The 16,524-nt window shown below is 30.8% G+C and overlaps 1 non-coding gene across 1 annotated transcript; it reads right to left on the bottom strand.

The window, feature by feature from the left end:
• Window positions 1–15,990: 15,990 nt before the first annotated feature.
• Window positions 15,991–16,097, bottom strand: LOC147825087 (U6 spliceosomal RNA). Its single transcript, XR_015441428.1, has one exon. It is a non-coding gene; the product is annotated as a U6 spliceosomal RNA (small nuclear RNA).
• Window positions 16,098–16,524: the final 427 nt, after the last annotated feature.

Below are 16,524 nucleotides of genomic sequence, written 5' to 3'. Positions count from 1 at the left end.
TAAGGCTTCAGTCATTTCTAAATCAGAGGTCAAGGGCAAACACTTGCAGATTTTTTCCTAAATTGTTATATTTACAAACTATTTTATTTTTTATTACTACATGATTGAGATACACATTCATTTCATTCATCTCAGTAGTTTGTTATATGTAAGTAAAGATCTCTAAAATATTTCCTGCAACAAGTATACTTATTATTTTAAGAAATATACTTTTTTGGGCTGGAGATTTAGCTCAGTGGCAGAGCACCTGCCTCACAAGCACAAGGTCCTGAAATATACTTTGTTACTATTTCTTCTCTATTCTCTAAAAGAATTAATATGAGGCCCAAATTTTGTTTGTTTGTGGAAACTACAAAGAAAAAAATCAATTCACTTATTTCAGGTAGAAATTAAATAGCAGTAAATTATGTTTCATTGTTTAGTTTAATATCTTGCATGTGAATTCTATTTCTTTACTGATTATATTTTTAGCATTTATCATTTATTCTTTCGTTTTAGCAAAGCTTTGAATTAACTGTCACAGATTTTCTAATTATCTATTGATATTTCATAGACTTCTATACCTGAAATTATTGTAGTGTTGTTTATTTGTGAATCCCTCTCCCCAACTTTCCACTTTTTAAAAATTATATAGTCAGGGTCTTTTCTGCTTTATTACATTTTTTTTCAAATGAAATACTTTCTTAGTTTAAGTTAGTATAATAAAATATCATAAACCAGGTAACTTGTTAGCAACAAGGATTTATTTCTCCCAGTTCTACAGTCTGGGAAGTCCAAGATCTAGGGCACCAGTGGGGTCTGGTGAGGGTCTGTTAGATGGTACTTTCCAGCTATGTCCTCATTTGGTGGAAGAAGCAAAAAAACTCCCTAGAGCACTCTTTCATGGGACACGAATCTCATTTCCAGCGCTCTGTGTTCATGACAGAATTGTCTCCCAAAGAGCTCACCTCCTCATGCTATCACTATAGTGGTTTCCCAATGGTATGAATTAAGAGATGAAGAAACATAAAAAAAGAACAGAGCGAATGAATTCAGCTTTATGATCTTTGTTAAAAATTAGTTTGATTCTGAGCTCAGAATACTTTCTATTTCCTTCCAATTACTTGAATTCACTTCTTTAAAAATTTTAAATTGGATAATTACATTATTCATCTTCAGACTTTCTTCAAATATAAAATTTTGAAGATGTATTTGCTCCTCAATTGTAAATGTATTTGATACATTTTTTTCTTGTATCATGATTTTTTTATATATCACATTTTTTAACATCACTCTTCATCACTATATGAATTTTATCATACACTTGCACCATTTTCCTTGGATTTTTGATCTTTGCACATTTTAATTACAGTATTTTGATTACTCTGGAGTATGTATTTTTGCATTTTCCAATAAAATATTTTTTCCAGTATGAACTATCTATACTGGTTTCTTTTCATTTTCAGATATATTTGTTATATTTTGCAATAGAAGATTAACTTGATTTCAATAAGATCAAGAAAATATAAATTGTTCAAAATTACTTATTCTGTGTACTCTAGAGTTCTACACATATGCTCCTACTTGTTTGCTGACCAGATGGGTGGTATATCTTTGTTGACTACATGTTAAATACAATGAGTATACTAGAATTTTTGGTAGTGAGGTTCAATATTCATCCCTCCAAGCTTGTTACTTGTATTCTAATTTTTTAAATTCTTACAGTCATTTCTGCCAAAGTAGATTTCTTGGAAATATTTTAATATTAATTAGTATGTAACTTCACAATTTTTGTTTTAATAAAATAAATTCAAATCAAATACAAATTGTCATTTGATCTTTTTTTAGAGAATGTAATAATACTATTGTCATTCTATATTTAATCATCCAATTATCTAAATCGCAACCTCATCTAAATTAAAATTCTATCAATGTAATTTACATATGTGTTGCAATGTTTATGTTCTCATGTTTACTTGATTTTTATATATTTAGTAGCTATTAAAATTGTTTTCAAGAAAATTAAATTATAGACAAATTACAACATTAGTTAATAGAAAGGTTGATCTAAAACATCATAGAGAGTATGACCGTCATTTTAATATATCAAGTTGTCATCAATAATATTTTTTAATATGTGGGTAATTTTTGTATATGAGTCATATTGAAATTCCCTTAAAACTTTCTTCAACACGCTAGCATTTAAGTCAATCTATTTTTCATGGATTATTATCTGTAGGTAACTTTTATCTTCAGTTTCAGAAACTGTGCAGTCTTCCATTTAATAACTTCAGGTTGAGAGGAAATGTTCTTATTTACATACATAAAATTATTTAAATATATAACATATTAAGAATCAGAAAGCAAATGTGATACTCTTAGGTTACTTCATTGTTTTATCAAGCTTGCTGTGCTGATATGATCAGCATGAAGAAATGTAGGATAATAAAATTCAAAGTTATTTGAAGTAGTATTATAAATAACATTACACCATGATGTAAAATACTATCTCATTCCAATTACCAAAAGTTGCAAAACTTATAGAAAGTTCCTGAATGATGAATGTCAGATTACACAAAAATTATTTCAAACTCCTACTGAATAAACCAATCCTAACTAATTCTACCATTACAGTAAATTATATTATAAACACAATTATAACATCAGAAGTAATTTTGTCATATTCAAGATAGTTTTTAAATTGTCAAGAACTCTGAAAGATCTGAGATATTATCCTTCTGTAAAGCTAACAAATTAATCTGCCATAGTTTCATGGATGCTGTCAGAAGATATGAGAACCCTAGTTCAGAGATAAAGGGCTTTATTACTCTGCAAGCAGGCAGGATGTCCTTCATGTTAATAACAGCTCCCTTTGCTTTCTGATTTGCACAGGGCAAAGTGGAGGGGCTCAGATGGAGGCTGCACGGGCTTGGTGGATTTCCATCACAGCTTGAGTATGCCAGCTTTTAGGAAACTCAGAACTTTTAAAGAGCTACCAGCAATCTAACAAACCTATGATCTGAAAGGAGATATTATATCTTTTATTGTGAAGAACAAACAAATTTGCCCTTGGCTCTCTTTCTTAGTAGGAGATAATGATCTCAATCTTCCAAAGCATTTTCCTTTACAAGCAGACTTGAAGAGATAGTGAAAAAAAAAATACTAACAAATAACTTGCAGAAATGTGAGAGATCTGTGAAAAACTCTTCCAAAATGAATGAGCAACTTATATTTTCAGTTTAGCATGCATAGTTCCTATTCCTTTAAGCAAATTTGTGAGGCTCTGCTATGTACTATGTTTACTAATGCTTATACTGTTGGGATATTGTGTAATAAAATCAGTCACTAATATGCAATCAAAATAATTAATGAAATTACTATATTTGTGAGAGTAGAGATTGCATCCAATCATATCAATCATAGTTATACCATAAATGGCATTGAAAGAAAATAGAAACTACACTATGTCTCTGCAAATGATTACCCATGTGCATGCTTGAGGTCATAATTATTCCACCAAGTAGCAGTCCTTTATATTTCTAAGCACATTGCACTAATATTTAGATGCAGTTGATGGTATAGAGAAAAGACAGGACTACTGATTACAAGGTTAAATTATCATTAGATAACCATTTCGTTCACTTTCCTTTCCTTATACTTCAAACTGTATACCTAAGAATCTTTATTTTTGCTGATTTAAATAGAATTGCTTTGATTAAAAATATTTTTGAATCAGGAAAAATGCATTGCCAAATTCATTCCTCACTTATTTTCAATAAGCATGTCATTTAATTTCTATCATGTGCCTAGTATTGTACAAGATGTGAATTCACATAATGATAAGAATAAAGGTCAGTATGAATATTTTAAATTTGATGAATAAGTGACCCTAAGATTGATTTTTTTTCAAAAAAACTATTCTTTTGGAAATAAAAATAAAAATTTTAGAACTTTAGAGATTTTTAATTTGTAAGTCTGTTTACTTAGGAAAATGCCTGAATACAGTAATCCTTTTCTTGTTTGTTTACTTAATACTTCAGTTTATTACAGGTTGAAAACTCCATTTCAACTACAACTGAAAAAATGATATCCTTTTGACTACTTCACTGGATCCAGATCACACATCTTGAATGAACAGAAATTACTAAATGTAAATATACTATATGCTGAAGTAGTACTACTTAACAGTTATATATTGAATCTTTGTCTTTCTCTCTCTGTTCTCCCTCTCTCTCCCTCTCCCTCCTCCCTCCCTCTTCCTGAAAGAAAGAGACTAACAAATGTGTGGGCTTTGTGTTATTTTAAATTTCCAAAATTTCTCTGTGTCAGTTGCTAAATATACCTAAAATTATTACTATGAGAGTTAATTGTCATTAACTTTATAAGGATTTTGACTTGAATTTCGGTTTGATTTTTTTCTCCATATCTTGTTTCATAATACAGAAATATGTAGAAAATATTAGTGTTCAAATAAAAGCATTTCTTTTTCAGTACATAAATGACTGCACCACTTGTTACATTTGAATCTGGGAAGGCTGTGAAGTCTGTGAAATAAAGTGTATGTTTCACTGGCCACTCTGATGAAGTATATAGCATAAATCATAGCCAATGAAGCTATTTTGGTTTCAATAGATTGTATTATTCTTTAGCATAGCTGCCAATAGTTACATAATTAAGTGTTTTGTATATTATTGATTTAAAATATATTAAAATATGGGTAAATAAATAAATTATACAGTGATTTGAGCAATACTTTTTAAAAATTTGTTGTTTTCAATCAAAAAACGAACTACTGAACTGATATATTTTGTTAAGTTTATTGCTTGCCCCTCAATATTCAGCTAAATAACACTTTTTCCTTCTCTGTTGCAACTATAGATTCACCTTCCAAGAAGAAGGAAAAACATGCAATGAAGATATCTATCTGACGGAGAATTTGTATCCTGTTGTTACCCTGTTAAAATGGAAAGCAATCTCTAAAATATGTGACTTTAAAACAGACAAGAATACAACCTATTTAATGATTTAAATTGTTTATGTTCACGCTGTCATTTATGTGTTTTAAAATTATTAAAACTTTAAAAATATATTTCACAAAACATTGTCTTTTTTCTATGTTCAGAAACATTTTTCACCTAAACATTTTATTGTTTACAAATATTTGCACTAGAAAAAAAAATTTCAACGAAAAATTTGCAATTGTTTGTGACCCAAAGATCTCCAAAGTAGAGAATATGAATTGTACTACTATATTTTTGAAATTGGGAACACAGATTTGAGAGATTCAGGGAAAGAAACATAAATTAGAGAAGTCAATTTCATTGGAAGCAGTGCCTTTGACAGATTCATGGCAAGATGGAAGAATAATTTTTGCTTTGAACAGTAGGTTGAATGATTAATGATAAGAAATAGAAAAATCATTTTTATTAGTGGATGCAGGGCTAAGAGATTTGTGACTTGAGTCTTTTTTTTTCTTTATTTTTGGAAAGTGAGAATATCAGAGAATTTTTCAATGATGTCTTTAATTGTCCATAATTGTCCTAGAAACCTCAATTTATTATTTTTTAAGACCTGTAAGTGTAATGTGGTCATAGTTTTATTGTGCATTCACATTGTTATAAATGTTATAAAGAAGTTATTTTACAGATATATGGGTTCTGTATGTTCATCTGATCTTGTCAAATACAACATGCAAAGGTTGTAAGAGACTTGCCTCATCAAAAAAGTCACCATTAGGTATTCTATAATGTTGCATGAGGAAAAATGAATATGATGATATTTATAAGTATGAATAATTTTGTGGATTTATGTTCATTTGTCCCTCATATAAAAATGTAAGACATTCAGTATTAAGACTGTCTGAAAACAATTCTTCAAATTTTGGTATCAATTAGTTCCATATCTTTCTATATGTCTACCACATAAATCTAATTAAGTCAAACTATTATTCTAATAACATTCTATTTTATATTCATTCAAATCTTTAAAGTTTTTTTTTGTTTTTGTTTTGTTGTTGTTGTTTGGTTTTGAGACAGAATCTCACTATGTAGTTCAGGCTGGCCTGCACCTGACAATGATCCTTCTACCTCAGCCCCTTGGGTGGGGAAATTACAGGAATGCACCACCATGCCCAGAACTATCATTAGCTTTTAATGCTGTTATTTACTGTAAACAGTTCTAGTGTGTTATTCTATTCACTTTTCTAAATAATTTTATTCTTCTATAAAGGTCTCCTTAAATTCTAACTTTGACTTATTGGGAGCCCTTTAGGGTAAACCTATATACACAGTCCTGTGAAGTTTTTGTAACTGTCCTATCCATCATATGTTATATAATTAATTTATATTTCATCTGGATTGATAACAAGTGTTTGATACATTTTTAGTTTTAAATACTTCTCTTCAAAGTAGTTTTAAGGGTCAGGGATTTAGCTCAGTGGTTCCACCACCTGCCTCACAAGTGCAAGGTCCGGAGTTTGATCCCTGGTACCAAAGTAGTTTTAAAAGCATATACATATAAACCATAATCTACCAGATCTTAGTTGAATTAATCTAATTTAAAATACACAGCAGAGTTTACAAATCAAACCATGTTTATTCATTTATATCCTTATTAAATAATATTCTCTCATGGATTCACTCATTTATTTTAAAGATGCATGAGCATACATTTACATTATTAACAGTTTTAGAGATGGAACAGAAAACAAATGAAAATATAAGTACTCTCATCAAGATTATTTTAGTGAGAAAAAATTACAATATGTTTATTGTAGATAAGTACGTTTAAAGATTGCATATAGTGATTTACATAATAAAGAAAATACAAGAAAAAAGGAAAGCTGACAGAGAATGTTCTTTTCTTTGTAGGAATTAGTCAAGGACAATAGGACAACTTGTCCTCAGAATCCGGAAGAAGAAAGACCCCCTCCAAGCATCACTCCCAGATCAAGTAGGTCTGTACTTGGAGACCAGTATGTCACTTGTGATAATCTGATAAGCTTGAACCATCAGTTTTACCTTGGAATCACCATTTAAATCATGCTGAAAAATTACTCCGAGAACTACACTGGAGTTCCTTGAAAATAATTGCCTTATAAGAAAATAGAGACTGTATTCTTCCTACTCTCTTTTGATGTCAGGTGTTTGTGGGGAAATCCTGTGATATCAGAGAATATATGATTCATAGTAGGCTGGACAGAAATGGAGGAAAGTAGTTGCTTATGTCTCCCAGTGGTCTCTAACTCATGAAGCATGAAGAAGAAAGACAGATAGGCATAGACAGAAAAAAGAAGAAAGGAAGGAAGGAGGGAAGGAAGGAAGGAAGGAAGGAAGGAAGGAAGGAAGGAAGGAAGGAAGGGAAGGGGAAAGAAGGCTCTATAGATGGTCAGGTGCTCCGTTCGGCTTATTAATGGATTACTCTACCTGAAAAAGACATTTGGGGCTTTGGATATTTGGGGTTACTGAAGGAAAACAGCTACATACTCTAGGGATTCATCAGTGACAGAAGAGTTGATGTGATCCCATCCATTATTCACAAAGGAACCAAACACCCTTTCAAAGCACTCACTGAAGAAAAACGGAAAAGGCTGAAAGAATACAAATGGATTAGAACAGGTCCTTGCAGTTATCAGAGTAATAATTCACAGATTTGAGAGAGGCTCAGGAGACAACCCCAAGATATTGAAAATAATTCCTGAAAAATACATATTTAACTTATCAGTTTGTTTTGAATTCAGCTTTATGGTTCAACCACCTTTCATTTGATTACACACAATTTCCCAGCATTGTATATAAAAAGAAAAGATAATTTATTTCTCATACTTTCTTTTAGTTTCTTCCATGCACATTTAAGTTGCAAAAGCAAAACAATTCTATTAATTTCTGATATTTAGCATCTTATGTTTAATGAGAACTCCATAAGGCCTATAAAATAATCCAGATTTTTAAGATACAGTAGAGTCCCTTTTGCTACTGAAACAAGTCCAGTGTTATTCTGAAAGTAAACCATCTGAATTTATACTAGAACGTACAGGGGCCTTTGTAAAAACCTCACTTATAGCTATTGGAAAGCTATATGTGTGTGAATAGAGTCTCAAAAATATTTTAATATATATCAATCAGTTATATAAAAACTAATAGAGTATAATATACATATATGATAATTAAATATGATAAGTTGTATATTATTCAAAGTAGAGCTCTTGTCAAAGCATGAAAGCCAATTCCTGAAAGAACCACAGTGGAAACCTTTCTGCTGGCACCATTTCTTGTTTAGTTTCTAACAAATCAGTGAATTTTACATTCCTGCACAGTGGTTCATGAATAAAAGAGTTATTATTCCTCAGAGGAGTAACTAAGCAATAATAATGAACAATTAGAAGGTTCACATTGGTATTGCATCAACCTAAAACATTTTAAAGCAAATCTAAAGATTTAATTTAAGGTCCAGAGAATAGAGAATTGGAATCTGCCAGACTCAGGTAGGTTGATGTTTCAATGTCTAAATTATTATCATGTGCAGTTTCCTAAATATGGTAATTTTAGCAACATGTGTAGTATAGAGAAAAAAAAATAAGTTTGTAGTATCTGGGGAAGAGGTAGATATTCTAAATTAAAATCATCAATTTCTTCCATAAGACAACTGTTATATCAAAGGCACTGAAGCATATGAAGAAATGAAACTACCTATTTTTTTTCAGTAAATTTCAGTAAATGGGGAAGGAAAGTGGATCCACAAGCCAATTTTTAGAAATCTAGCTGGCCTACTTTCCCTCTCTGGCTGTTTCTCCAGTAACATCATTGCTTATCAAGTGGAAACAATGACCAGGGAAATCTCAGAAAACGTTCTGTGTGTTCTGCATCCTCATAAATATAAAATACAATCACCTCCCGGTGACAAGATGAAGTAAATGAGTATGAAGTGCATCTCAGTGTTATAAAAGAAATATTCAAGGTAAGAAGCTAAGGAAAATTATGTAGAGAACAAAAGTAAAAGCTTTGAGGACACTGTAAAAAGGTAACAAATAAATCAAGGGCTTAAAATGAGGTCCGCCAGGTCATAAATTGAAACTTACATTGTAACTAAATATCCTGAGGAGAATCTGACTCTTCCATTACAGAACAATGATGCAGAAAGAGGAGACTAGCATAAGGTTTCTGTGTCTATCGTATTTCAAAAATTTCATATATTTTCAAGATTATTATACTGATCTTAGACATTTTATAAATGTTGATACAGAATATCTACTGATTTGGTTGATTTCCAAATACCAGAAGAAAATACACAAAACACCTTCTGAAGTCAATACTTGCCTTTTTGGTAACATTCTGTGAAACTTGTGTTACTTTCTATGAAGCAGAGCTTGTTCAAAGATAGAGACTTGAGAGAGTGAAATGTGGTAGGATGTGACATAAACAAGTATTTATTTTAGCTACTGTGTTTGGAGTTAGTAATGAAAGTTTGGCAGGATAATAGCAACAAGCAAAGAGAGCAGATCAATTAGAGAGTTATTTCAGAAATTGAAGTATGAAGTTATGAATATAGATGAAATAGGTTTAAATATATCAACAGGGAGCTGAAGGGAAAAAAAAAACAGAAAAATAAAGATGTCTTCTACACTAAAATTCAAAAGTGCAAGGGAAAAGCAGATGACATTAGATGGAAAAAGATGCTGAGAAAGGAAGACTAGAGGGCCAAGAAGAACAGATACTATGATTATTTGCTTAGCTATTAGAAGACATCTACCTACATTCATTTGAAAAGTGAGAAGATAAATGTCATATTTTTGAAAATAGAAAAAATAATGTTCAGAAATTATAGTACATTCTAAGAGCGCAATCTTGTAGAAGGATTTAGATAAATGCAATTTGTAAATTAAAATAGAAACATCACTTGGGTATACTTTTAAAAGAACTATTGATATTTTTGTGATTATTAATAGCTGATATGCTTCCTTTTTTCTTGTTAGTGATACTGAAAAAGTAGATGGAATGATTCAAAATTAATTAGCAGACTTTTCAGTTCCAAACCAAATGTTCATGTTTTTAGGAATAAAAAATATTATCAAAATCATGGGCTTTATCTTAAAAATTATTATACTATATATGTTGAATCACAGATAATTATCTGAATAACTTAAGCTATTTAACTCCTGAACTTCAAAAGAGCAGGTCAAATTTAAGATTCTATTAAAAGTCACAGAGTCTGTGCAATAAAGCAGAGACTGCCACAGAAATGAAGCAATAGACCTCTACTATCAAAGACAAATGGTTTTGGAAAATATTATAGAACAAGCATGATGCCACATTTCAAACGTTTACTGATCAAGTTAGCAATTACTGTTATGGATAAGAAATTCAAGAAAGAGGAAGGAGTAAGAAAAAATTAGAAGCAGGAAGAAAAGAGATTTAATATGAGCAGAAAGAAAAGGAAAGATTCTTGTCTTAATAGTATATGAGACAAAGAAAATGGAACCACTTGAAGTTGATCTGTTAGAACATCATATCAATATAATTTTAGTTCTCAAGTATACTCATATCCATACCTGAAAAATGTATTCATTAAAACTATAATATCAATTACATAAAAAAGAAACAGCAAAAGCTAACATGTTAAGGAATCATTTAATAATTTTTACACATTTGAACAATGAAAGTCTCACTAAAATTTGGGGTAAATATTTCCTTTTATTTGAATTTGATGACATTGTTAAACAGTCAGTGCATTAATTTGAAATAATTGAATATCAATGCATATGTTTATATGTTTTATACAAACTTTTTCAACGTACTTTTCTGGGCTTTACTAAAAATATTTCTTATGTCAATTTCTATGAGTTTTGCAATACTTAACTTTATATAATATATTTGAATTTACCTATATTTGAGCTCACATAGATTTTTAATCTTAAAATATGGAGCTTCTTATTTTTTAGAGTAATGTGGATATAACAATATGTATCATTTACTTATGAGTATTGAATGATGTATTTAATGATAAATTATCTCCTTCTTATAAATATAAACCTAATATGTGAAAATACAAAAGTGGTGATTTTTGAATGCCTATGTAATAAATTCTATTAGGTAGACAAAATTAGAAAAAAATTTATTTACAATTTGTCAGAATCACTTTCAGCAATAGATGATGAGGCTATTGAAAATATTTATTAAAATATTTTTAGTTTTCGAGTACATATGTATGTTTTAGCTCTATATACTTACTAATTTTATATGTTCTGCTTACTAAATAAAATGTAAATATTAAATCAAGATTGATTTTATTAATATTACATCTAATGAATGCATTAATGGAAATGGAATAAAACTGGCCCCCACCTCAGAGAAATTCATGAATTTAATCCTACTCTGAGAAATTTCACCAGATATTGTATTGTCACAACTCAGGGCTTTTGAATAGTCATTTTTTCTCCATTTCAGTAATGAATTTATTCCTACATTTAAAAGGTGTTATCATGCTTGCTCCTGTTGTAGCTACTCTTTAGTGGCTCTATCTTTATCTTCATATCTAAGTACATAATAACGTATATTATATACAAAAATGACTCAAAGCCAAAACCTCCATTTGGTTCTATTTCATTCCATTATTTCTCTTGTGTGACAACAAATTTGAAAAATATTGAAAATCTAGGCTTAAATTAAATCTTAAACTTAATCGAAGCTTAAGAATTTTACCAGGATGAGTACTGATGTGTGTGTATGTATGTAGATGTATGCTCATGGGAACAAATAAAAATATAACTATGCTTTCCAATATCATAAATATAATTTAACATTTTCCCTAGCTTTCTGATTTTAGGAGCTATAAAGGTACAAGCTATTACCTTATTTTTTGTTTGAGTTTATTCCTCCCTGGAGGAATGATATCTCTAAGTTCCCTATTTTTGACATACATATGGTTTTAATTGTCCACTTTTAACTTGGACTAATGGCTCACTTCAACTATTTTGCCAGTCTTTAATGGCCAAAGCTGAGGTATAATTTGCTTTGTAACTCCATAAAACATTGAGATACTTGTCCAGAAAACTAAAAACATAGGAAAATATTTAAGTTATATTTTAAGGAAAGATATATAAACATGATCTGGATTTCAAAAATGAAATAACTACAAAGCTGTATCAAAAATTCAACACTTTTTATCTTTATTTTCAAAGCTATTTAAAATATTTTGTATCATAGCATTTATCTACATCAACAATGAATAGGATGAGTGGGGAATTATGAAAATAATACCATTCACAATAACTTCAAGAAAAATTAAATACTTAGGAATTAACCTAACCAAGAAAATGAAAGACCTCTAAAAAAAAAAATACAGGACTCTGAGAAAAAAAAATGAAGAGGATATCAGAAAATGGAAATATGTCCTCTGCTCCTGGACAGGCAGAATTAATATTTTCAAAATGACCATGCTTCCAGCACTTGTTATATAGATTCAATGCAGCCCCAATCAAAATACCAGCAACATACATTCAGACCTACCAATAACAATCCTACAATTGGTATGGAAGCAGAAGAGACCCAGAATAGCAAAAACAATTTTGGGCAACAAGAGCAAACCAGGAGATAGCAATACCTGACTTCAAGTTATACTACAAATAAATAATGACACAGTAACAAAAATAGATATGTGTATCTGCGGAACAGAATTTAGGAGATAGAAACTTCCCCAAACATTTTCAGCTATTTGATCTTTGACAAAAGGGCCAAAAGAATATGTTGCAGGAAAGACAGCCTACTCAACAAGTGGTGCTGGGAAAACTGGTTATCTGCATGCAGACGATTGAAACTGGACCCTTAGCTCTCATCATATACTAAATTAAAATCAAAATGGATCAAAGATCTAAACATTAAGACTACTCGAAGATAATGCGTAAAACCCTTGAAGACATAGGTGTAGGAAAGGATTTTTCTATGCAGAACCTCAATTGTAGAATAAATAACAGTAACAAATCAACAAATGGGGTCATATCAGACTAAAAAGCTTCTGTACAGCCAAAGAATTAATCAGTAGAGATAAGAAACAATCTAAAGAATGGGAACTACTCAGACAGAGAACTAATAGATTACCCAAAGAACTCAAAAAGCTAAAACACCTAAAATTAAAGATGCAGTCAAGAAATGGGCAAGAAAAATTAACAGACTCTCCACAGAGGAAAAAATACAAATTGTCAACAAATACATGATAAAATGCTCAACATCTCTGACCATTAGAGAAATGCAAAATGAAGCAATGCTAAGGTATGATCTTACCCCAGAAGGAATTGGGATCATTAAGAAATCAAAAAATAAAAGGCTGTGGTGAAAAAGGAACTCTTCTTTATTGTTGGTGGGAATGTAACCTAGTACAACCATTATGGAAATCAGTATGGAGATTTCTCAAAGAACTGAAATTAGAGATTCCATATGACCTAATGATCCCCATTCTAGGTATGTTCCCCAAAGAGTGTAAGACTCCATACTACAGCAACACATGCACACTAATGTTTATAGCAGAAAAACTTGTAATAGCTAAATCCTGGAAAGAGCCTATATATCTATTAACAGATAATTAGATAGAGAAAATTAGGTATGTATACTATAATAAAACACTATTCTGCTATAATAATGACAGATTTGATATATTTGTAGGAAAATGAATGCACCTGGAAAATATAATGTTGAGTAAAATGAACAAAAGCTTAAATACTGTATAGTCTCTCTCATTTGAGTGAGGCAAAGAACAAACAAAGAAACTGATAAAGGATGGATCGAAAGGGACAACTGGACAGAGCTCTTGCAATAGGGTAGTGGTCCAAGGTAACAAGGGCAAGGAATGAGAAGGAGGGGAAGGAGAAATAAGAAAACAAAAGATATGCCATGTAGAGGAACCTAAAAGTTCAAATTAACGTAAACACTGTATGTGATAAAATGAGCTAAGATTAATAATATTAACAAGAATGAAAAGTGGGATAGGGGAATTGGAGGGAGAAGGAGGGAAGAGGAGGGAAGGGACTTACGTGGCATGTACATGTAATTACTCCCTAAGATGACTGAAAATTGAATGAACTGAAAACATGTACTAATAAAAATGAAAATTACAAAATATTTTGTAGAAAATCACAAATATATATACCATCTCTACCATTAAATGGGCCATGTTCTACTTCATGCTTTTTACAACCAAAATTTAAGGTAAAGATCAAGAAGATCTTTGTAGCAATGAAAATAAATTTCATTTCCTTGTAAACCAACATTCAAACTATGGCTTGATTTTTCAGTGTTTTTTAGCTGACAAATATGACCATATTTTCTTTTGCCTTAGGTCATGTGAAAATGGTTCAAACTGTTTATATTTCATATGCTTCTATAGCTTTTCTCAGTTTGTTCTTTTGTCCCATCATTTCACATGCTACATCATCATAGTGAAAATAGAGCCATCCTTCAAAATCCAAATTATTCGCTATGTCTCCAAAATCCCCTCTAAACCTTGAGGATTAGATGATCCTCCCATTTTTATATGTTCTCATATAATATATGTACTTATTTCACAGGTACTAGGTTCTTTTGTAGGTCTTTTTCCTGGACTTTGACAGTGGAGTTCAAACTTATTAATCATACATTTCCATGATGTAGAACTGTGCCTGACATGGAGTCATTTCTTAAACATACATATTGAAAAATTATATAGTACATGAACTAACCATAATGTGTCAGTACTCAAGCCCTGGGGTGAGACAACTTGGTTGTAGATCAACCAAGTTTTAGGATTGGTTCTATCAAGATTCTACCAAGAGCTTCAGTATAGCTAAAGTGTTCCCTTACAGGAAACAAGCAATGAGAAATAGTTCCTTTCAATTATTCTGTTATTTAATAGTATACAATATACATACTCTTTTTGGAAAAAAGTTCTGACACGATAAATAGCAGATAGCTCAATGAGAATACAATTTTTCAAAAAATATACAAGACTAATATGACATATAATTAAGAGAATGATACATTTATATAAAATTATTCACACAGTTTTCTCTTTAGAATGGAAACTTAGTTCATTGATCCAGGTTGGAAAGATATTACATAATTAGAAGAAACTTAAAATATGAGAATATTAATTCATTCATCATGAAAATAAATCTATCTTCAATATATATGACACTTTAGTATGACTAGACATTTAAAGTAGTGAATGTTAGTCCTCTTCTTACATAACAATATATGAAAAATAATCTCCAAATTTTAATTCATTTCTATGAAAGTATACTGAGTACATAGTTATTATTTTCAGGGAAACATATATATGGAGAAAGTCCTATTAAATTGATCTAGAAACTGTAGCTTAAAAAATAGTGGAAGTATATGATTATTATCAGTATATGGTTATTATCAATGCAAGTAAACAAAATTAAATAATGTGTATATAAGGAGAGTACTCTTTTAAATCATTTTTAAAAACATGTGTAATAAAATATTCTCTTCCATGAACAAACTTATGAGTTTGTATACACATGAAATCCTCATAAACGTCATCATAATCAAAACACAGAATAATTATGTCAATTCTCATTTTTTCATTGAGGCCTGCCTGTAGTCAATACATCCCCACTTCCTCTCCCTAGGGAAATCATTGCTACGCTTGCTTTTGTTTGTTTTTAAAATGGAACATTTCATGAATTTAAATGGTGTTATGGCTTGTGTTTAAATATTCCCCCAAAACATCATGCTTTTCCAGAGTTGGCTGAAGCTAAAGTGTGTGATTGGTGCATGGTGAAGTTAGGCCTGAAAGCACTGGGTTTAAGGGCATGAGTGCTACTTGCCATAAGTAGTCTGAATAAAATAAAAAGGACAGGAATACACTGTCATTGCTTTCCAACCTTCTGGCAGCCATAAACTGCTGGTCCTCTGCCAAGCCACTCTGCCCTGGAACCAGCCATTTATGGACTGAAACCTTTAAGAACTGTAAGCCCACTAAACCTTCCCCTTTAACCTTGGGCATGAGGTATTTTGTCTCAGGAATGAGAGAAAAGTAACTACCACACATGGTGTACTCCAGCAGGGCCCATGCTAATTTTCTCTGTTTTTTTCCAATTTTAGTATGTGTGCTGTCAAAGCAAGCACTGATCAGCTTGTTTGTACCGATCATTTTTCCTTTTGTAAAATGTCATAAAAGTAGATTCCCAAATTATACAGCCTTATGGGATCACTATGGACCACACAGCAGGATCCATTTGAGATTCCTCATTGTGCTCCATCTATTTGTTCTGTCCACTTTACTGCTGAGCAGTTTTCTACCACCTGTCTGTCCACCCAGCCACTAACCAGTAGTTAAATTTATACATTGGTCAAATTCCACATAACAAGTAATGTGCTTAAAAATACTAAATAAAAATAAAAATACTAAAATATTTTTAGGTATTTCATTTGAGCTCCAGATATCCTTATTTCCAATATTTAAAAAATCGTTGAAAATATTTAGAATATACAACTGATAAAGTGCGTTTTGCTTTATATTTTAAATGATTTAAACATTTTGTAACAATGTATA

The sequence above is a fragment of the Heterocephalus glaber genome, unplaced genomic scaffold (genome assembly GCF_053883595.1).
Source record: "Heterocephalus glaber isolate CG9 unplaced genomic scaffold, H.glaber_assembly_v1.0 deba00001509, whole genome shotgun sequence".
NCBI lineage: Eukaryota > Metazoa > Chordata > Mammalia > Rodentia > Bathyergidae > Heterocephalus > Heterocephalus glaber.
The sequence above is the reverse complement of the archived record's forward strand: the minus strand, read 5'-3'. Positions and strand labels throughout refer to the sequence as shown.